A 10,015-nucleotide genomic window follows, 5' to 3' on the forward strand; every position below is an offset into this window, starting at 1 on the left:
ATGACTTGTTTCTTTATCTGAAGATACGGGAAATATTGAAAGGAAGACATTTTAATGACATTCCGGAAATCAAGGGTAATATGATGATAACTCTGATGGCCATTCCAGAAAAAGGATTCCAAAATTGTTTTGATGGGCGGACATGATGATGGCATTGGTGCATAGCTTCCCAAGTGGAGTACTTTGAAGGTGACTGTAGTGGTATTCAACAATGAAGTATGTGGTACTTTTTCTGGGATGAGTTTTCTTACCTAATTTTCAAATATCTCAAAAGGCTTTTTCATAAATGCTCATTGATTCAATCAACCTTTCATATGGTAATTTTTTAAATTGACTTTAATTCTTGAAGAGGAAATTTAGTCTGTCTGTTTTTTTTTCCAGGAATTTCTTACAGTATTTTATTTTAAAAGTGCTAAGCAGAAAATATGGCAAAGAACCATGGCAACAGTGTGTGTACCCTATGTACCCTATGGAATATCCTGCCTACAGAATCTTGGAGGATAGCAGAAACAACCTGATCAGGTGTTGTATGAGGAGGATGACACGCTGCCACTGTGGCCTATCTAGATGGTAACAAACAGTCCCAGCTTGGCTAAGAGTTCATAGGTGTGAGCCCCAAAGCAATCCCACTAAACCTAGATGAGGTTGGCTGGAAACATCTCATATCTGTAGCCACTGTAGAAGGAGACCGTAGTGGTGAAACACTGCCCCCCAACCAGGAGTCCTGGCAGTTTTCAACAGCCAACTTAAAGAAGTCATTTATATCAGGTTCTGAAATTCTGAGTTTTGATCAAATACATCTTTTATCTTTCCTAGGAATATGTTCCAGACAATTCACTGCACTCTCCACCTTAGGGCAATGCCACCCAGCTCACCCAGCACTGTCTGTGAGAGGATTTTTAGCCAGTAAACAAATAACTATATTGGAATACCCAATGGCTGCCTATTTTAGAAGCATAAAGCTTTGGGCATAAAAGGTGATCTTGGAGCCATACAGGGCCATCTGAATATCTTTCAGGAATGACTTCTTGTCACCGTCAAACTGATACTTTTGGGGACCCTTCAGCATTTTGTTACCTTAAATCCTCTCATCCTTCAGAGAAGATAAATGCCAAGCAATGACAGCTTCTCCAATGAGAGTGATAGGAATGCCATACTACAGTACAGAGATGACAGAGCCTTATATTCAGAATTTTCTCCTTCAATGATGAAGTCACCAGTATCCAACAATGGTACCCGTTTTTCAATGAAATCATCAACAGCTCGACTGCCTTTCACAAGGAGGATAATCAGCTGAGGTTTCTTCAGCTTGGAGACCATCTCCTTCAAAGACTGAACACCAACCACTTTGGTTTCCTTTGCCTCAACGGCCAAGAAGTCATCAACTTTAGAGATTGTCCTGTTAAAAGCACTCACCACAAAGCTGTTGTCATTCATGCTTAAAATTAAGTTCTGGCCCATGACAGCAAGTCCATCAGTGTATGTCAGCCTGGACCATAGTGGTGGTGGAACCCAGGGGCATGGAAGCATGCAAGGTTCAGGATTGCCATTTTAAAAAAATCAAGGTCTCACTTTGTTGTCCAGGCTGGAGTACAGTGGCATGATCACTACTCAGCACAGTCTTGACCTGTGGACTCAGGTTATCCTTCCACTTCAACCGCTTAAGTAGCTGTGGCAACAGGTACACACCACCATGTCCTGCTAATTTCATTTTTAAAAAAATGTTTTGGTAGAGATGAGGTCTCACTATGTAACCCAGGCCAGTCTTGGGCTCAAGCAATCCTTCTACCTCAACCTTCCAAACTGCCAGCATTACAGGCATGAGCTACCACCCCAGTCTGTTTTTGTTTCTAGAAATTGAACCTCCATACAGTGCAGCAATCCCCCTTCTGGGAATATACTTGGAGGGATTTAAATCATTGTATAAAAACGAGATACCCGCACATGCATGTTTATTGCAGCACTATTCACAATAGCAAAAATATGGAACCAATCCTGCCGCCCATCAAAAGTGAACTGGATAAAAAAGCTGTGGTCCATCTTCAAAATGGAATATTATGCAACCATAAAGAAGAATAGAATTATGGACTTCACAGTAACTAGGATGGATTTAAGGTTTATAATACTCAGTGGTCTATCATAGAAACAATGAACTGAGTATCACATATTCTCATTCATAAGTGGACCCTGAACATTTATCATACTACAAGAAAGGGATTGGCAGTAGTAGGACACTGCCAGGGGAGGGGGGCACGTAACATCAATAAGCATGCCTGATCCTAATCCAGGTGAAGTGAGATCCAATGGGAGGCCCAAATTTCACCTGTCTATAAACCACCTATGTACCCACTCTAACTTGTACTCCACATACAAAAAAATAAAAATAAAAATAAAAAATAAATAACTGTAAAGAGTTTTTAAAAAATAAATTCGCAAGCACATTGCTCTTGTAGCAATTACTTTCTATAGAAGTTTATGATGGAATAAAAGTTGTAAAAATATACTTCAGTAGCACAAATATAGTGTTAATTATATGCATTAATATTCCTCCTTCTTTCCTTTTGTTACAAAGGAAGAGTTACTTTCATCCTTGTTTCTGGTTAGCTCTCCTCCTGCTTGAAGAGAAATATTGCTCCATTATTGAATCTCAGCTCACCAGTATATTTGACTGTTCTGTATTTATAACATAATTTCTTTGCTTTATATAGTTAGAGTCTATATTCATAAACCACTGATTCAACATCCTATTCTGATTACCATCCTTTGTCACGGTCTGCATTTTATTTTATTTTGTTTATTTATTTATTTATTTTTTTTTTTGAGTTGGAGTCTCACTCTGTCGCCCAGACTGGAGTGCAGTGGCCGCTCCCGGCCACCGCAGCTTCGACCTGCTGGGCTCTGGCGATCCTTCCGCCTCAGCCTTCCGAGTAGCCAGAATTACAGGCACGCGCTACCATGCCCGGCTGATTTTTTGATTTATGGTAGAGATGAGGTCTCGCTGCCCAGGCGGGTCTCGAACCCGCGGGTTCAGGCAATCCCCTCACCTCAGCCTCCCAAAGGCGCGGGATTACAGGCTGAGCCACCGAGCCCGGCTACGGTCTGCATTTTAGAGATACATTTCTCTTTCTTCCATGGTTTATAGAGACTAGAGCCTGAATGGTGTAAAAGAGTTTTATTGTAATTAATCATCATGAAGACACATAATGTCATCTGTGTGAATCAACACCTTGCTGTCATCTGTGGTCGAAACCTGTGGTGTCAGTTTCTCATGGGTGGATTATTTGTATTTGCAAGCTACTGCAATGGAAGGTTGTCAAGCTTCCTCTATCTTGCTCACCCTCCTTGATAAAATTGCCCTAGCTCTCTTTTCATGTGATACAACCTCTCTGAGACTCCTGTTTTCTTCAGGAATACCATCTTCAGCTCTCTTCACACAGGCAGCCTATCACCCCAACTCTCCTTGACTGACAATAGATCTCTCCACATTGGCAGCCTACCATCCCAACTCTCTTACATTGATAATCATTCTCTCCACATAGGCAGCCTACCACTTCAACTCTCCTTAATTGACAATCAGTCTCCACAGAGGCAGCCTAGTACCCCAACTCTCTTTGATTGCCAGTCTCTCCAGGCAGTCACTACCTCAGTGCTCCTTGACTGACAATCTGTCTCTCCACACAGGCAGCTGACTACCTCAACTCTCCTTGGTGAAAAGTTAGTCACCCCATACAGGCAGCCTACTACCCCAGCTCTTTTTGATTGACAATCAGTCTCCATACAGGCAGTCTACCACTAAGAGTCAGAACCCCAGACCTCCAAACTTCAGCATGGGCTGGTTGCGCTGCCCTTCTGTTTCAGATATGCTAGCTTTGACCATTCGTTCTGCATTCTCTTGGGACATTCTTTAACTTACCTCTAGTGACTCCTCTGTTACCTGGCTCTTCTATCTTGGTTTGCTTATTTTACTGAAGCACATTCTGTGCTAGCTCCCTAAGAAAGGAAGAAAAGATGAACAAAATGTGGGTTTTTGATACTCTGTGTACCAGGCAGTGCTCTTATTCAACCTGAACACTTGGAGTAGTTGTCTGGGAATGGAATGTTAGATTGGAGCTTTCCTCAAAAGTGCTTAAAGCTTTTCTCAGTTTTTTTCCTACTTCTACTTCAGATTTGGCTACTCTTAGTTATTTTAATATAGACACCTATAATCCAAGCACTTTGGGAGGCTGAGGCAGAAGGATTGCTTGAGTCCAGGAGTTTGAGATCAACCTATGCAATATAGTGAGACCTTGTCTCTACAAAAATTAAAAAAAAAAAATAGCCTGGCATGGTGGTACATGCCTGCCGTCTCAGTTACTGGGGAGGCTGAGGTAGAAGGGTCACTTTATCCCAGGAGATGGAGGTTGCAGTGAGCTGTGATGGTGCCACTGCGCTCCAGTCTATGCAACAGAGTGAGACCCTGACTCAAAATATATATATATATATATATATGTGTGTGTGCGTGTGTGTGTGTGTGTATATATATATATATATATATTATTATTGACTAAAGTCATCCTGTTGTGCTATCAAATACTATATCTTATTCATTCTCATTGTAATTTTGCACCCCATTAACCATCCTCACTTTTTTTCCCCCTTTTATTTTAACTTATGCCCAACAGAATGTAAAAAGACTTTATGTGAGAAATGATCTTCATGCTAATGAAGAGGCTTTCCTGGGGCCCCGGAGCAAGCCTTACAATCTGCTTTCACATAGATGGAAGTTTTAAAGTGAAAAAGTAGCCTCTGGTGGTGGAGAAACTATCCTGACACAGCTAAACCTCAGATTCTTAGGCACTGGACTGCACACAGGAATGTCTTGGTTTTATCCTACTAAACATAATCTCAAAAATAATCAATCAAAAAAAAAGCCACTCTGAGACCATGAATAAGTGAAACAGAGAATGAAATCACTCCATAAACTTGGCTAAGCATAGGTAAAACATACCACAAATTGCTAAGCATTCATCTATTCTGGTCTGTATGAGTAACTGTTGCTTTCGTATCAATTTCAGCTTTAGCTTTTATCTAGTTTTCCTTCCTTCTAGATAATATTTATTAAGATGCCCAATTATAAACTTACCCCTTTTCTGATGCAATCAGATGCCCATAGTTCACCATGGTGTGTGGTGTCTCTCTTTGTTGCAAGCAGTAAGCACATTATTAAATTATAAATGCAATTGTGACTATTTTTGGCTAGAGAAAATTGACTAAAAAATACAGAAGAAATGATTCCCAGAAAAATAGGTACTCTATTCAGAAAATAAGAATTGTTTGTTATATCAACTCATTATCTTATTTGTTAGCATTAAGAAAGTAACACTGAGATATTATATTTCTAAAGCACTTGTATTTTATTATATATTTTTAAATCATAATAAACTCGTTTCATATTGATGTCAAAGAGTTTAATCTGCTTATGTTCTCTGAGGATACTTGTTTGTCTATTTAAATCAATGTTTTCATTTATTTCCAATTTTAACAAAAAGAATAAAGCATGATTTATTTCAAATGTGAAGCCATATCACCTTTTTCTTGTTAGATTGAATCAGACACCTGTGTTACTAGGTGGGAAACACTTAGATCATATGACGTAGTGTTTGCATGCACTTCTTTTCAAAGATATTTCAGTTCCACTATAAATAAGTGAGAGCAGATATGGAAATTAAACAGAACTGGAGTCCATAGCATGGCATCTATCAAAAGACCTAATAACTGCCTTGTGTCATTTAAACTGCAGAATGAACCTGAAATATCCTAATGATATATTTAGCCCTTATGCTTTTAGTCTCAGATGAATGGAAATTAAATAAGTCAGGTAGTAGGATTAATAAAAATGTCCTGTGAATGTCAATACAAAGAAACATTATTTTATGAAATAAGTAATGAGATATAAGTATATTCTTATGAAAGTATTATGTGAATGGCATTGAAAAGAGATCATCATAAAACAAGGGATAAGGGAATGGAATGCTTCAGTGGTATCAAGATATAATTTATTAAGTCTATGTGGCACTAGGACCATGTACATAAGATCTACTTACTGTGCAAAATAATATTAGAGAATAACATTCACAAAGAGTATCATCATAAAACTATTTTACAAGAAAATGTTATCTTTACTGTAGTAACAACTCTTTCAGATATGTGTGCATATTAAAACAGTGTGAGAATGAACATGGGGGAATGACAAAATTGACTATTTTGAGATTGTAGTGAAATAATCTAAATGACATGTTTAGCAAATTGAGCATCTTTAAAAATGAAACTAAATAAAAAAAATTTTAAAGTATCTGAATTCAAGCTTCATTTGCTTAGCAGTAATGGATAAATCCAGATATCCTAAGTAAATGACTCACAGGTATTGAATTAATATCTGCTGGATTAGACCTTTCCTAAATCTAGTTATCCATCACTGACTTTTCCCATCCGTTTCACAAATAATTTATACAAATTTGGCCTAAGTTAACTTTAAGCAAATAGTGACCCTTAAGACAGTAAAGCAATTAAAATTAGTTTTGCATGTTTTCAGCTTACCAACTACTAAAGTAGATATATATACACTATTGAATATATATATATATATATATACACTATTGAATATATACAATATTTATTCTATTGTCTACTTGTGCCTTTTAATATTTACGATATTAAATATTTATTAGTATGATCATTTTTATTAAGATATCAACTATGATTAGTATGATCATTTTTATTGCATAAATATAAATCTCTGGTTCCATAGAAAAGACTCAATTCTGGTTAAGTACTAGAAAAAATAACCATTGACTAGTACAGTTAATCCAAATACAAACTAAAAAACAGGATACATCTCTGTTCTCAAATGATCTCAAACACTGTTTCAGATAGTAAATCTATAGTCATCACAATCTGACACTGATTGTAAGTTCACTATAAATCATGTATTATGCTAGTGACATACATTAAAGGATCTCATATGGTCATAATGTTGATGTCCCCTCAAAACACATATACTGAAATAAAATCTCCAAGACACTATTGTTAAATGGTAGGGTCCTCAAGTGGTAATTAGGTCATGAAACCAGAGTCCTTGTGAACAGGATTAGTGTCTTATTAAAGAGGTCCAAGAGAATTTGTTCACTCTTTCCACTGTGTAAGGCTGCAGCAAGAAGTTCTAGCTATGCAGCAGAGAGGGACCCTCATCAGTCATCATATCTGCTGATGCTTTGACCTTGAACTTCTCAGCTCCAGAACTGTAAGCAATAAATTTCCTTGTGTTTTAAATATCCCAGTCTAAGATATTTTGTTATAGTAGCCTGAATAGACTGAAAGGGTATCTCTAACAGTGACAGTGTACCCTTTATAAAGAGAAAATCTAACTCACATGCACATAGTGGCAGATGAGAATTAAATCTTAAGTTGTTTGACACTGAAGTTTGTATTCTCTCCAATCATCTACACTGCTTTTAAACACTGGAATTTTATTCATGTCTTTTAAAGTTTATACTATGATCATATTTGATTAGACTCAGAATAGAGCCTATATAACTGTTGTACTATCAGACATCTCTCTGCTATCTTTCGAAATTTTAAACCTCTTGCTTGGGATATAATAAAGTATAACAATTTATTTTCTTTTTACAACTATATAACTTAAGTTTAAGAAAAATAGTTCCTTTTTGAATATGTACTTAGAGGATCCATAATGTATATATGAGGGATATTCCAAAAAACTGGAATTTCATCATTAAAAATGTATACTTATTCTTACATGCCTAAACTTAAGTCACCTTCAAAGTACTCTCTGTTTGATGCAAAACACCTGTGGAGACATTTTTTTCCCATGGCTCAAAACCGTTTTTAAACTCATCGATTCTGATGCCTTTTAGTGCTTCTGCCATTGTTGTTCCAATGTTGTTTCACCTCTGCCACATTGGCAAAATGTTTAAGGACTTTTTTAATCTGGGGAAACAAACAAACAAAAAAGGTACCTTGGGGTGAGATTGGGTCGATGGGGCATGGAGGTTATGGCATTTTTGGTCAAAACTACTGAACACTCAGTGTGGTGTGGGCAGGTGTGCGGACAAGTCACCTATCATGAAATGGGTAAATACATTGAAAAAAATCATTGAATCCAAATGCAGCCTTTCACAACAATGCTATCTGGTACATACACTGATGCTGATGGATTCCTAGAACACTTACCTATGGGGGAAGTCTACTACAAGAGGCCTGCCTTCCAAACTTTTGTAAAGTTGGGGTTTTTAGGGGTTCTCCCCTCTTATTATTCATTGCAGCCTTTTATATCTAATTGTTTAAATACAAAACACAGGTTTAGTGCAGGTAACCACTTCACCCATGTTAAGCTTCAAGAAAAACACTTTTTTCAATTTAATTGAGCTTTTCTTGGTGTTTGTGTCAAACTACAGGAATTGTCTAAATTTAAGAGATTAATAATTACTGATAGTGATACTCATAGAAACTGCATAAGAGTAACCCTTAAATAATAATATAAAAAAACTCTTGGCGAAGCAAATAATTTTACGTGATACAGAAAATATCATGTTGTACATTCTTTTTAATTTTTAGTTTAATTAGAATAAGCTTAACACATTTACACTATCTTCTTCAAATCTTCAAAACATAAGTTCTTCAATAAACTGATAAAAATATCATGGGGTATAGAGAAAATATTTTTGTGTTTTTGTAAAGTTGGGGCTTTATGACTAAATTTTGCTCAAAACCTGGAGTTCTGGGCTCAAAGCATGCCTTGAAATGTTAACTTACATCCATACATATAGTGAGTGAACTCCAAGGCAATTTACCTAATTTAAAGGTGTGGCTTTAAGTTTCAAAGGGAAATGAGGCCTTGGAATTTGAGTTATTTTTAGACCTTAGAAATAAGAGACACTTGAGCATATCTAACCTTTGAAAGAATGTGTTTGCTTTCTAATATGTTCATATTAACTTATTAGATCCTTTCAGCTTGTCTCCATGAAGCAAAGATTTTCCTTTGCTTGGCATGGTTGAAAGCCAGAAATAACAACCAAATCAAATCTTCAAAGCTTTATATATTGGAATCACAAGAAAGAAAATAAAGTAAAAATATTACTATGTTCCAAGAAATAAGAGATATTTGAATGTTTGAATGAAGACTACACAATTTAATATTAGAAAAATCAATGAACTAATAGAGTCATATTTTGCAGCTGAAAAAGCATGATTTATATGGAAGAGAAAACAGAAATAAAGAAGAGGGAGTATGTGGAAATGAGTCACAGAAAGATAGCTAGTAAGTCAATCTCAAGTCTCGTTTAGTGCTTTCAGTTTTGTTGTCATTATATAACTTTATTCTAGAATTTCTTCAATAATTTTGTTTCCTGAAATTCAAAGTCTATTACACATAATTATCTCTTTCATAAATTATAGAGTATCCCTTTAAGTAAAATAAAAAAGAACTGAATTAATTAATTACCAGAATATAAAATATAAGTCATTGAACATACCACATATGCTCCTTGACTTACAATTGGGTTACATCCCTATATGCCCATCATAAGTTGAATATATGGTCAAGTTAAAAATGCATTTAATACATTTAACCTACCAAACATCATAGCCTAGCCTACGCATGCTCAGAATACTTACTTTAGCCTACAGATGGGAATAAAAAAACCATCTAGTATCACAGTCCATTGTAGAGCATCAATTGTTTACCCCAATGATCATGTGGCTGTCAGGGAGATGGGCTCACCAGTATCATCACGTATATTGTACTGTGTGGCACCAACTCAGAAAAAAGATTAAAACTTAAAATTTGTAGTATAGTTTCTACTGAATGTGTATCAGTTTCACACCATCATAAAGTTTAAAATATCGTTAAACAATAATAAGTCGGAGACCTTCTGTAGCTTCAGTTTGGGATGTGTTATGTCACCTTCCAATAGAATCTATTTCATCAAATAGATATTTTTTAGACTGTTCTTTCTAT

At 36.2% G+C, this 10,015-nt stretch overlaps 1 pseudogene; it reads right to left on the reverse strand.

Moving 5' to 3' along the window:
- Window positions 1-518: 518 nt before the first annotated feature.
- LOC103261573 lies at window positions 519-1,461 on the reverse strand (annotated as a pseudogene).
- Window positions 1,462-10,015: the final 8,554 nt, after the last annotated feature.

Source organism: Carlito syrichta, unplaced genomic scaffold, assembly GCF_000164805.1.
Source record: "Carlito syrichta isolate Samal-C Ts95f unplaced genomic scaffold, Tarsius_syrichta-2.0.1 Scaffold303766, whole genome shotgun sequence".
Classification (NCBI taxonomy): Eukaryota; Metazoa; Chordata; class Mammalia; order Primates; family Tarsiidae; genus Carlito; species Carlito syrichta.